The sequence below is a fragment of the Odontesthes bonariensis genome, chromosome 16 (assembly GCF_027942865.1).
Source record: "Odontesthes bonariensis isolate fOdoBon6 chromosome 16, fOdoBon6.hap1, whole genome shotgun sequence".
Classification (NCBI taxonomy): Eukaryota; Metazoa; Chordata; class Actinopteri; order Atheriniformes; family Atherinopsidae; genus Odontesthes; species Odontesthes bonariensis.
In genome coordinates this window covers 32238642-32251588 of record NC_134521.1, presented here as the reverse complement: position 1 = coordinate 32251588, position 12947 = coordinate 32238642, and positions in this window count along the sequence as shown.

Here is a 12947-nt window from a genome sequence, read left to right as displayed (position 1 = left end):
ATGCATGGAACCTACTTAGAATGGATATATATGAAGGACAAAGGAGTTTGAACTTGTTTTGACTGAAGGAATGGGTGTTTATAAGCAAAAATCTGAATTTAATCTTAATTCCTCAAAAAAAGGCTATTCCTGTGTTTCTTTCTCATACAAGGTCATTTAAATAGATTTATGCATGGAACCTACTTAGAATTGATATATATGAAGGACAAAGGAGTTTGAACTTGTTTTGACTGAAGGAATTCATTTTATAGCAAAAATACCAATTTGGCCTTAACTCGCAAAAGTAAGGCTATTCCTGTTTTTCTTTCTCAAACAAGGTCATTTAAAGAGTTTTATGCATGGAACCTACTTAGAATGGATATATATGAAGGACAAAGGAGTTTGAACTTGTTTTGACTGAAGGAATTCATTTTATAGCAAAAATACCAATTTGGCCTTAACTTGCAAAAGTAAGGCTATTCCTGTTTTTCTTTCTCAAACAAGGTCATTTAAAGAGGTTTATGAATGGAACCTTCTTAGAATGGATATATATGAAGGACAAAGGAGTTTGAACTTGTTTTGACTGAAGGAATTGGTGTTTATAAGCAAAAATCCGAATTTTGTCTTACTTTCGCAAAAGAAGGCTATTCCTGTGTTTCTTCCTCATACAAGGTCATTTAAAGAGGTTTATGCATGGAACCTACTTAGAATGGATATATATGAAGGACAAAGGAGTTTAAACTTGTTTTGACTGAAGGAATTCATTTTATAGCAAAAATACCAATTTGGCCTTAACTTGCAAAAGTAAGACTATTCCTGTTTTTCTTTCTCAAACAAGGTCATTTAAAGAGGTTTATGCATGGAACCTACTTAGAATGGATATATATGAAGGACAAAGGAGTTTGAACTTGTTTTGACTGAAGGAATTCACGTTATAGCAAAAATACCAATTTGGCCTTAACTCGCAAAATTAAGGCTATTCCTGTTTTTCTTTCTCAAACAAGGTCGTTTAAAGAGGTTTATGCATGGAACCTACTTAGAATGGATATATATGAAGGACAAAGGAGTTTGAACTTGTTTTTACTGAAGAAATGGGTGTTTATAAGCAAAAATCCGAATTGCGTCTTAATTCCGCAAAAGTAAGGCTATTCCTGTTTTTCTTTCTCAAACAAGGTCATTTAAAGAGATTTATGCATTGAACCTTCTTAGAATGGATATATATGAAGGACAAAGGAGTTTGAACTTGTTTTGACTGAGGGAATTGGTGTTTATAATCAAAAATCCGAATTTTGTCTTAATTCCGCAAAAGAAGGCTATTCCTGTGTTTCTTTCTCAAACAAGGTCGTTTAAAGAGGTTTATGCATGGAACCTACTTAGAATTGATATATATGAAGGACAAAGGAGTTTGAACTTGTTTTGACTGAAGGAATTCATTTTATAGCAAAAATACCAATTTTGCCTTAACTCGCAAAAGTAAGGCTATTCCTGTTTTTCTTCCTCAAACAAGGTCATTTAAAGAGGTTTATGCATGGAACCTACTTAGAATGGATATATATGAAGGACAAAGGAGTTTGAACTTGTTTTGACTGAAGGAATGGGTGTTTATAAGCAAAAATCTGAATTTAATCTTAATTCCTCAAAAGAAGGCTATTCCTGTGTTTCATTCTCATACAAGGTCATTTAAATAGGTTTATGCATGGAACCTACTTAGAATTGATATATATGAAGGACAAGGGAGTTTGAACTTGTTTTGACTGAAGGAATTCATTTTATAGCAAAAATACCAATTTGGCCTTAACTTGCAAAAGTAAGGCTATTCCTGTTTTTCTTTCTCAAACAAGGTCATTTAAAGAGGTTTATAAATGGAACCTTCTTAGAATGGATATATATGAAGGACAAAGGAGTTTGAACTTGTTTTGACTGAAGGAATTGGTGTTTATAAGCAATAATCCGAATTTTGTCTTACTTTCGCAAAAGAAGGCTATTCCTGTGTTTCTTCCTCATACAAGGTCATTTAAAGAGGTTTATGCATGGAACCTACTTAGAATGGATATATATGAAAGACAAAGGAGTTTAAACTTGTTTTGACTGAAGGAATTCATTTTATAGCAAAAATACCAATTTGGCCTTAATTCTGCAAAAGTAAGGCTATTCCTGTTTTTCTTTCTCAAACAAGGTCATTTAAAGAGATTTATGCATTGAACCTTCTTAGAATGGATATATATGAAGGACAAAGGAGTTTGAACTTGTTTTGACTGAAGGAATTTGTGTTTATAAGCAAAAATCCAAATTTTGCCTTAATTCCGCAAAAGAAGGCTATTCCTGTGTTTCTTTCTCAAACAAGGTCGTTTAAAGAGGTTTATGCATGGAACCTACTTAGAATTGATATATATAAAGGACAAAGGAGTTTGAACTTGTTTTGACTGAAGGAATTCATTTTATATTAAAAATACCAATTTGGCTTTAACTCGCAAAAGTAAGGCTATTCCTGTTTTTCTTTCTCAAACAAGGTCATTTAAAGAGATTTATGCATGGAACCTTCTTAGAATGGCTATATATGAAGGACAAAGGAGTTTGAACTTGTTTTGACTGAGGGAATTGGTGTTTATAAGCAAAAATCCGAATTTTGTCTTAATTCCGCAAAAGAAGGCTATTCCTGTGTTTCTTTCTCAAACAAGGTCGTTTAAAGAGCTTTATGCATGGAACCTACTTAGAATTGATATATATGAAGGACAAAGGAGTTTGAACTTGTTTTGACTGAAGGAATTCATTTTATAGCAAAAATACCAATTTGGCCTTAACTCGCAAAAGTAAGGCTATTCCTGTTTTTCTTTCTCAAACAAGGTCATTTAAAGAGGTTTATGCATGGAACCTTCTTAGAATGGATATATATGAAGGACAACATTGTTACAACCTCTACAAGTTGTAATCTCGCTATCTCCACACAGGGAGCGCCAATTTGCACCTGTTTGTGTCCTACTATCAGTATTTGACAACCTCTAGCAATGGGATTGCGCTTAAAATGCCCCGGAGTTTTCCTTTAACTCCGCAAAGGAAAGCTTTTGCTGTGTTTCTTTCTCTTAGAAGGTCATTTAAAAGAGGTTTATGCATGTAACCTACTGAGAATGGATATATATGAAGGACAAAGGAGTTTGAACTTGTTTGGACTGAAGGAATTCACTTTATAGCAAAAATACCAATTTGGCCTTAAATCGCAAAAGTAAGGCTATTCCTGTGTTTCTTTCTCAAACAAGGTCATTTAAAGAGGTTTATGCATGGAACCTACTTAGAATTGATATATATGAAGGACAAAGGAGTTTGAACTTGTTTTGACTGAAGGAATTCATTTTATAGCAAAAATACCAATTTGGCCTTTACTTGCAAAAGAAAGACTATTCCTGTTTTTCTTTCTCAAACAAGATCATTTAAAGATGTTTAAGGTTGGAACTTACTTAGAATGGGTAAATATGAAGGACAAAGGAGTTTGAACTTGTTTTGACTGAAGGAATTGGTGTTTATAAGCAAAAATCCGAATTTCGTCTCAACTCCGCAAAATAAGGCTATTCCTGTGTTTCTTTCTCATACAAGTTCATTTAAAGAGGTTTATGCATGGAACCTTCTTAGAATGGATATATATGAAGGACAAAGAAGTTTGAACTTGTTTTGACTGAAGGAATGGGTGTTTATAAGCAAAAATCCGAATTTAGTCTTAATTCCGCAAAAGAAGGCTATTCCTGTGTTTTTTTCTCATACAAGTTCATTTAAAGAGGTTTATGCATGGAACCTACTTAGAATGGATATATATGAAGGACAAATGAGTTTGAACTTATTTTGACTGAAGGAATTCATTTTGTAGCAAAAAAAAAAATTGGCCTTAACTCCGCAAAGGAAAGCTTTTGCTGTGTTTCTTTCTCTTACAAGGTCATTTAAAGAGGTTCATGCATGGAACCTACTTAGAATTTATATATATGAAGGACAAAGGAGTTTGAACTTGTTTTAACTGAAGGAATTCATTTTATAGCAAAAGTACCAATTTGGCCTTAACTCGCAAAAGTAAGGCTATTCCTGTTTTTCTTTCTCAAACAAGGTCATTTAAAGAGGTTTATGCATGGAACCTACTTAGAATGGATATATATGAAGGACAAAGGAGTTTGAACTTGTTTTGACTGAAGGAATGGGTGTTTATAAGCAAAAATCTGAATTTAATCTTAATTCCTCAAAAAAAGGCTATTCCTGTGTTTCTTTCTCATACAAGGTCATTTAAATAGATTTATGCATGGAACCTACTTAGAATTGATATATATGAAGGACAAAGGAGTTTGAACTTGTTTTGACTGAAGGAATTCATTTTATAGCAAAAATACCAATTTGGCCTTAACTCGCAAAAGTAAGGCTATTCCTGTTTTTCTTTCTCAAACAAGGTCATTTAAAGAGTTTTATGCATGGAACCTACTTAGAATGTATATATATGAAGGACAAAGGAGTTTGAACTTGTTTTGACTGAAGGAATTCATTTTATAGCAAAAATACCAATTTGGCCTTAACTTGCAAAAGTAAGGCTATTCCTGTTTTTCTTTCTCAAACAAGGTCATTTAAAGAGGTTTATGAATGGAACCTTCTTAGAATGGATATATATGAAGGACAAAGGAGTTTGAACTTGTTTTGACTGAAGGAATTGGTGTTTATAAGCAAAAATCCGAATTTTGTCTTACTTTCGCAAAAGAAGGCTATTCCTGTGTTTCTTCCTCATACAAGGTCATTTAAAGAGGTTTATGCATGGAACCTACTTAGAATGGATATATATGAAGGACAAAGGAGTTTGAACTTGTTTTGACTGAAGGAATTCACGTTATAGCAAAAATACCAATTTGGCCTTAACTCGCAAAATTAAGGCTATTCCTGTTTTTCTTTCTCAAACAAGGTCGTTTAAAGAGGTTTATGCATGGAACCTACTTAGAATGGATATATATGAAGGACAAAGGAGTTTGAACTTGTTTTTACTGAAGAAATGGGTGTTTATAAGCAAAAATCCAAATTGCGTCTTAATTCCGCAAAAGTAAGGCTATTCCTGTTTTTCTTTCTCAAACAAGGTCATTTAAAGAGATTTATGCATTGAACCTTCTTAGAATGGATATATATGAAGGACAAAGGAGTTTGAACTTGTTTTGACTGAAGGAATGGGTGTTTATAAGCAAAAATCTGAATTTAATCTTAATTCCTCAAAAGAAGGCTATTCCTGTGTTTCATTCTCATACAAGGTCATTTAAATAGGTTTATGCATGGAACCTACTTAGAATTGATATATATGAAGGACAAAGGAGTTTGAACTTGTTTTGACTGAAGGAATTCATTTTATAGCAAAAATACCAATTTGGCCTTAACTTGCAAAAGTAAGGCTATTCCTGTTTTTCTTTCTCAAACAAGGTCATTTAAAGAGGTTTATAAATGGAACCTTCTTAGAATGGATATATATGAAGGACAAAGGAGTTTGAACTTGTTTTGACTGAAGGAATTGGTGTTTATAAGCAATAATCCGAATTTTGTCTTACTTTCGCAAAAGAAGGCTATTCCTGTGTTTCTTCCTCATACAAGGTCATTTAAAGAGGTTTATGCATGGAACCTACTTAGAATGGATATATATGAAAGACAAAGGAGTTTAAACTTGTTTTGACTGAAGGAATTCATTTTATAGCAAAAATACCAATTTGGCCTTAATTCCGCAAAAGTAAGGCTATTCCTGTTTTTCTTTCTCAAACAAGGTCATTTAAAGAGATTTATGCATTGAACCTTCTTAGAATGGATATATATGAAGGACAAAGGAGTTTGAACTTGTTTTGACTGAAGGAATTGGTGTTTATAAGCAAAAATCCAAATTTTGCCTTAATTCCGCAAAAGAAGGCTATTCCTGTGTTTCTTTCTCAAACAAGGTCGTTTAAAGAGGTTTATGCATGGAACCTACTTAGAATTGATATATATAAAGGACAAAGGAGTTTGAACTTGTTTTGACTGAAGGAATTCATTTTATATTAAAAATACCAATTTGGCTTTAACTCGCAAAAGTAAGGCTATTCCTGTTTTTCTTTCTCAAACAAGGTCATTTAAAGAGATTTATGCATGGAACCTTCTTAGAATGGCTATATATGAAGGACAAAGGAGTTTGAACTTGTTTTGACTGAGGGAATTGGTGTTTATAAGCAAAAATCCGAATTTTGTCTTAATTCCGCAAAAGAAGGCTATTCCTGTGTTTCTTTCTCAAACAAGGTCGTTTAAAGAGGTTTATGCATGGAACCTACTTAGAATTGATATATATGAAGGACAAAGGAGTTTAAACTTGTTTTGACTGAAGGAATTCATTTTATAGCAAAAATACCAATTTGGCCTTAACTTGCAAAAGTAAGACTATTCCTGTTTTTCTTTCTCAAACAAGGTCATTTAAAGAGGTTTATGCATGGAACCTACTTAGAATGGATATATATGAAGGACAAAGGAGTTTGAACTTGTTTTGACTGAAGGAATTCAAGTTATAGCAAAAATACCAATTTGGCCTTAACTCGCAAAATTAAGGCTATTCCTGTTTTTCTTTCTCAAACAAGGTCGTTTAAAGAGGTTTATGCATGGAACCTACTTAGAATGGATATATATGAAGGACAAAGGAGTTTGAACTTGTTTTTACTGAAGAAATGGGTGTTTATAAGCAAAAATCCGAATTGCGTCTTAATTCCGCAAAAGTAAGGCTATTCCTGTTTTTTCTTTCTCAAACAAGGTCATTTAAAGAGATTTATGCATTGAACCTTCTTAGAATGGATATATATGAAGGACAAAGGAGTTTGAACTTGTTTTGACTGAGGGAATTGGTGTTTATAATCAAAAATCCGAATTTTGTCTTAATTCCGCAAAAGAAGGCTATTCCTGTGTTTCTTTCTCAAACAAGGTCGTTTAAAGAGGTTTATGCATGGAACCTACTTAGAATTGATATATATGAAGGACAAAGGAGTTTGAACTTGTTTTGACTGAAGGAATTCATTTTATAGCAAAAATACCAATTTTGCCTTAACTCGAAAAAGTAAGGCTATTCCTGTTTTTCTTCCTCAAACAAGGTCATTTAAAGAGGTTTATGCATGGAACCTACTTAGAATGGATATATATGAAGGACAAAGGAGTTTGAACTTGTTTTGACTGAAGGAATGGGTGTTTATAAGCAAAAATCTGAATTTAATCTTAATTCCTCAAAAGAAGGCTATTCCTGTGTTTCTTTCTCATACAAGGTCATTTAAATAGGTTTATGCATGGAACCTACTTAGAATTGATATATATGAAGGACAAAGGAGTTTGAACTTGTTTTGACTGAAGGAATTCATTTTATAGCAAAAATACCAATTTGGCCTTAACTTGCAAAAGTAAGGCTATTCTTGTTTTTCTTTCTCAAACAAGGTCATTTAAAGAGGTTTATAAATGGAACCTTCTTAGAATGGATATATATGAAGGACAAAGGAGTTTGAACTTGTTTTGACTGAAGGAATTGGTGTTTATAAGCAATAATCCGAATTTTGTCTTACTTTCGCAAAAGAAGGCTATTCCTGTGTTTCTTCCTCATACAAGGTCATTTAAAGAGCTTTATGCATGGAACCTACTTAGAATTGATATATATGAAGGACAAAGGAGTTTAAACTTGTTTTGACTGAAGGAATTCATTTTATAGCAAAAATACCAATTTGGCCTTAATTCCGCAAAAGTAAGGCTATTCCTGTTTTTCTTTCTCAAACAAGGACATTTAAAGAGATTTATGCATTGAACCTTCTTAGAATGGATATATATGAAGGACAAAGGAGTTTGAACTTGTTTTGACTGAAGGAATTGGTGTTTATAAGCAAAAATCCAAATTTTGCCTTAATTCCGCAGAAGAAGGCTATTCCTGTGTTTCTTTCTCAAACAAGGTCGTTTAAAGAGGTTTATGCATGGAACCTACTTAGAATTGATATATATAAAGGACAAAGGAGTTTGAACTTGTTTTGACTGAAGGAATTCATTTTATAGCAAAAATACCAATTTGGCTTTAACTCGCAAAAGTAAGGCTATTCCTGTTTTTCTTTCTCAAACAAGGTCATTTAAAGAGATTTATGCATGGAACCTTCTTAGAATGGCTATATATGAAGGACAAAGGAGTTTGAACTTGTTTTGACTAAGGGAATTGGTGTTTATAAGCAAAAATCCGAATTTTGTCTTAATTCCGCAAAAGAAGGCTATTCCTGTGTTTCTTTCTCAAACAAGGTCGTTTAAAGAGCTTTATGCATGGAACCTACTTAGAATTGATATATATGAAGGACAAAGGAGTTTGAACTTGTTTTGACTGAAGGAATTCATTTTATAGCAAAAATACCAATTTGGCCTTAACTCGCAAAAGTAAGGCTATTCCTGTTTTTCTTTCTCAAACAAGGTCATTTAAAGAGGTTTATGCATGGAACCTACTTAGAATGGATATATATGAAGGACAAAGGAGTTTGAACTTGTTTTGACTGAAGGAATGGGTGTTTATAAGCAAAAATCTGAATTTAATCTTAATTCCTCAAAAGAAGGCTATTCCTGTGTTTCTTTCTCATACAAGGTCATTTAAATAGGTTTATGCATGGAACCTACTTAGAATGGATATATATGAAGGACAAAGGAGTTTGAACTTGTTTTAACTGAAGGAATTCATTTTATAGCAAAAATACCAATTTGGCCTTAACTCGCAAAAGTAAGGCTATTCCTGTTTTTCTTTCTCAAACAAGGTCATTTAAAGAGGTTTATGCATGGAACCTTCTTAGAATGGATATATATGAAGGACAAAGGAGTTTGAACTTGTTTTGACTGAAGGAATTGGTGTTTATAAGCAAAAATCCGAATTTTGTCTTACTTTGGCAAAAGAAGGCTATTCCTGTGTTTCTTCCTCATACAAGGTCATTTTAAGAGGTTTATGCATGGAACCTACTTAGAATGGATATATATGAAGGACAAAGGAGTTTAAACTTGTTTTGACTGAAGGAATTCATTTTATAGCAAAAATACCAATTTGGCCTTAACTCGCAAAATTAAGGCTATTCCTGTTTTTCTTTCTCAAACAAGGTCGTTTAAAGAGGTTTATGCATGGAACCTACTTAGAATGGATTTATATGAAGGACAAAGGAGTTTGAACTTGTTTTAACTGAAGGAATTCATTTTATAGCAAAAATACCAATTTGGCCTTAACTCGCAAAAGTAAGGCTATTCCTGTTTTTCTTTCTCAAATAAGGTCATTTAAAGAGATTTATGCATTGAACCTTCTTAGAATGGATATATATGAAGGACAAAGGAGTTTGAACTTGTTTTGACTGAGGGAATTGGTGTTTATAAGCAAAAATCCGAATTTTGTCTTAATTCCGCAAAAGAAGGCTATTCCTGTGTTTCTTTCTCAAACAAGGTCGTTTAAAGAGCTTTATGCATGGAACCTACTTAGAATTGATATATATGAAGGACAAAGGAGTTTGAACTTGTTTTGACTGAAGGAATTCATTTTATAGCAAAAATACCAATTTGGCCTTAACTCGCAAAAGTATGGCTATTCCTGTTTTTCTTTCTCAAACAAGGTCATTTAAAGAGGTTTATGCATGGAACCTACTTAGAATGGATATATATGAAGGACAAAGGAGTTTGAACTTGTTTTGACTGAAGGAATGGGTGTTTATAAGCAACAATCTGAATTTAATCTTAATTCCTCAAAAGAAGGCTATTCCTGTGTTTCTTTCTCATACAAGGTCATTTAAATAGGTTTATGCATGGAACCTACTTAGAATTTATATATATGAAGGAGAAAGGAGTTTGAACTTGTTTTGACTGAAGGAATTAATTTTATAGCAAAAATACCAATTTGGCCTTAACTCACAAAAGTAAGGCTATTCCTGTTTTTCTTTCTCAAACAAGGTCATTTAAAGAGGTTTATGCATGGAACCTACTTAGAATGGATATATATGAAGGACAAAGGAGTTTGAACTTGTTTTGACTGAAGGAATTCATTTTATAGCAAAAATACCAATTTGGCCTTAACTCGCAAAAGTAAGGCTATTCCTGTTTTTCTTTCTCAAACAAGGTCATTTAAAGAGGTTTATAAATGGAACCTTCTTAGAATGGATATATATGAAGGACAAAGGAGTTTGAACTTGTTTTGACTGAAGGAATTGGTGTTTATAAGCAAAAATCCGAATTTTGTCCTACTTTCGCAAAAGAAGGCTATTCCTGTGTTTCTTCCTCATACAAGGTCATTTAAAGAGGTTTATGCATGGAACCTACTTAGAATGGATATATATGAAGGACAAAGGAGTTTAAACTTGTTTTGACTGAAGGAATTCATTTTATAGCAAAAATACCAATTTGGCCTTAACTCGCAAAATTAAGGCTATTCCTGTTTTTCTTTCTCAAACAAGGTCGTTTAAAGAGGTTTATGCATGGAACCTACTTAGAATGGATATATATGAAGGACAAAGGAGTTTGAACTTGTTTTAACTGAAGGAATTCATTTTATAGCAAAAATACCAATTTGGCCTTAACTCGCAAAAGTAAGGCTATTCCTGTTTTTCTTTCTCAAATAAGGTCATTTAAAGAGATTTATGCATTGAACCTTCTTAGAATGGATATATATGAAGGACAAAGGAGTTTGAACTTGTTTTGACTGAGGGAATTGGTGTTTATAAGCAAAAATCCGAATTTTGTCTTAATTCCGCAAAAGAAGGCTATTCCTGTGTTTCTTTCTCAAACAAGGTTGTTTAAAGAGGTTTATGCATGGAACCAACTTAGAATTGATATATATGAAGAACAAAGGAGTTTGAACTTGTTTTGACTGAAGGAATTCATTTTATAGCAAAAATACTAGTTTGGTCTTAACTCGCAAAAGTAAGGCTATTCCTGTTTTTCTTTCTCAAACAAGGTCATTTAAAGAGATTTATGCATGGAACCTTCTTAGAATGGATATATATGAAGGACAAAGGAGTTTGAACTTGTTTTGACTGAAGGAATTGGTGTTTATAAGCAAAAATCCAAATTTTGCCTTAATTCTGCAAAAGAAGAATATTCCTGTGTTTCTTTCTCATACAAGGTCATTTAAAGAGGTTTATTCATGGAACCTACTTAGAATGGATATATATGAAGGACAAAGGAGTTTGAACTTGTTTTGACTGAAGGAATTGGTGTCTATAAGCAAAAATCCGAATTTCGTCTTATTTCCGCAAAAGAAGGCTATTCCTGTGTTTCTTTCTCAAACAACGTCATTTAAAGAGGTTTATGCATGGAACCTTCTTAAAATGGATATATATGAAGGACAAAGGAGTTTGAACTTGTTCTGACTGAAGGAATTCATTTTATAGCAAAAATACCAATTTGGCCTTAACTCGCAAAAGTAAGGCTATTCCTGTTTTTCTTTCTCAAACAAGGTCATTTAAAGAGGTTTATGCATGGAACCTACTTAGAATGGATCTATATGAAGGACAAAGGAGTTTGAACTTGTTTTGACTGAAGGAATTAATTTTATAGCAAAAATACCAATTTGGCCTTAACTTGCAAAAGTAAGACTATTCCTGTTTTTCTTTCTCAAACAAGGTCATTTAAAGAGGTTTATGCATGGAACCTACTTAGAATGGATATATATGAAGGACAAAGGAGTTTGAACTTGTTTTGACTGAGGGAATTGGTGTTTATAAGCTAAAATCCAAATTTTGCCTTAATTCCGCAAAAGAAGGCTATTCCTGTGTTTCTTTCTCAAACAAGGTCATTTAAAGATATATATGCATGGAACCTTCTTAGAATTGATATATATGAAGGACAATGGAGTTTGAACTTGTTTTGACTGAAGGAATTGGTGTTTATAAGCAAAAATCCGAATTTGGCCTTAATTCCGCTAAAGAAGGCTATTCCTGTGTTTCTTTCTCAAACAACGTCATTTAAAGAGGTTTATGCATGGAACCTTCTTAGAATGGATATATATGAAGGACAAAGGAGTTTGAACTTGTTTTGACAGAAGGAATTCATTTTATAGCAAAAATACCAATTTGGCCTTAACTCGCAAAAGTAAGGCTATTCCTGTGTTTCTTTCTCAAACAAGGTCATTTAAAGAGGTTTATGCATGGAACCTACTTAGAATGGATATATATGAAGGACAAAGGGGTTTGAACTTGTTTTGACTGAAGGAATTCACTTTATAGCAAAAATACCAATTTGGCCTTAACTCGCAAAAGTAAGGCTATTCCTGTGTTTCTTTCTCAAACAACGTCATTTAAAGAGGTTAATGCATGGAACCTACTTGGAATGTATATATATGAAGGACAAAGGAGTTTGAACTTGTTTTGACTGAAGGAATTAATTTTATAGCAAAAATACCAATTTGGCCATAAGTCGCAAAATTAAGGCTATTGCTGTTTTTCTTTCTCAAACAAGGTCATTTAAAGAGATATATGCATGGAACCTTCTTAGAATTGATATATATGAAGGACAAAGGAGTTTGAACTTGTTTTGACTGAAGGAATTGGTGTCTATAAGCAAAAATCCGAATTTCGTCTTATTTCCGCAAAAGAAGGCTATTCCTGTGTTTCTTTCTCAAACAACGTCATTTAAAGAGGTTTATGCATGGAACCTTCTTAAAATGGATATATATGAAGGACAAAGGAGTTTGAACTTGTTTTGACTGAAGGAATTCATTTTATAGCAAAAATACCAATTTGGCCTTAACTCGCAAAAGTAAGGCTATTCCTGTTTTTCTTTCTCAAACAAGGTCATTTAAAGAGGTTTATGCATGGAACCTACTTAGAATGGATCTATATGAAGGACAAAGGAGTTTGAACTTGTTTTGACTGAAGGAATTAATTTTATAGCAAAAATCCAAATTTTGCCTTAATTCCGCAAAAGAAGGCTATTCCTGTGTTTCTTTCTCAAACAAGGTCATTTAAAGATATATATGCATGGAACCT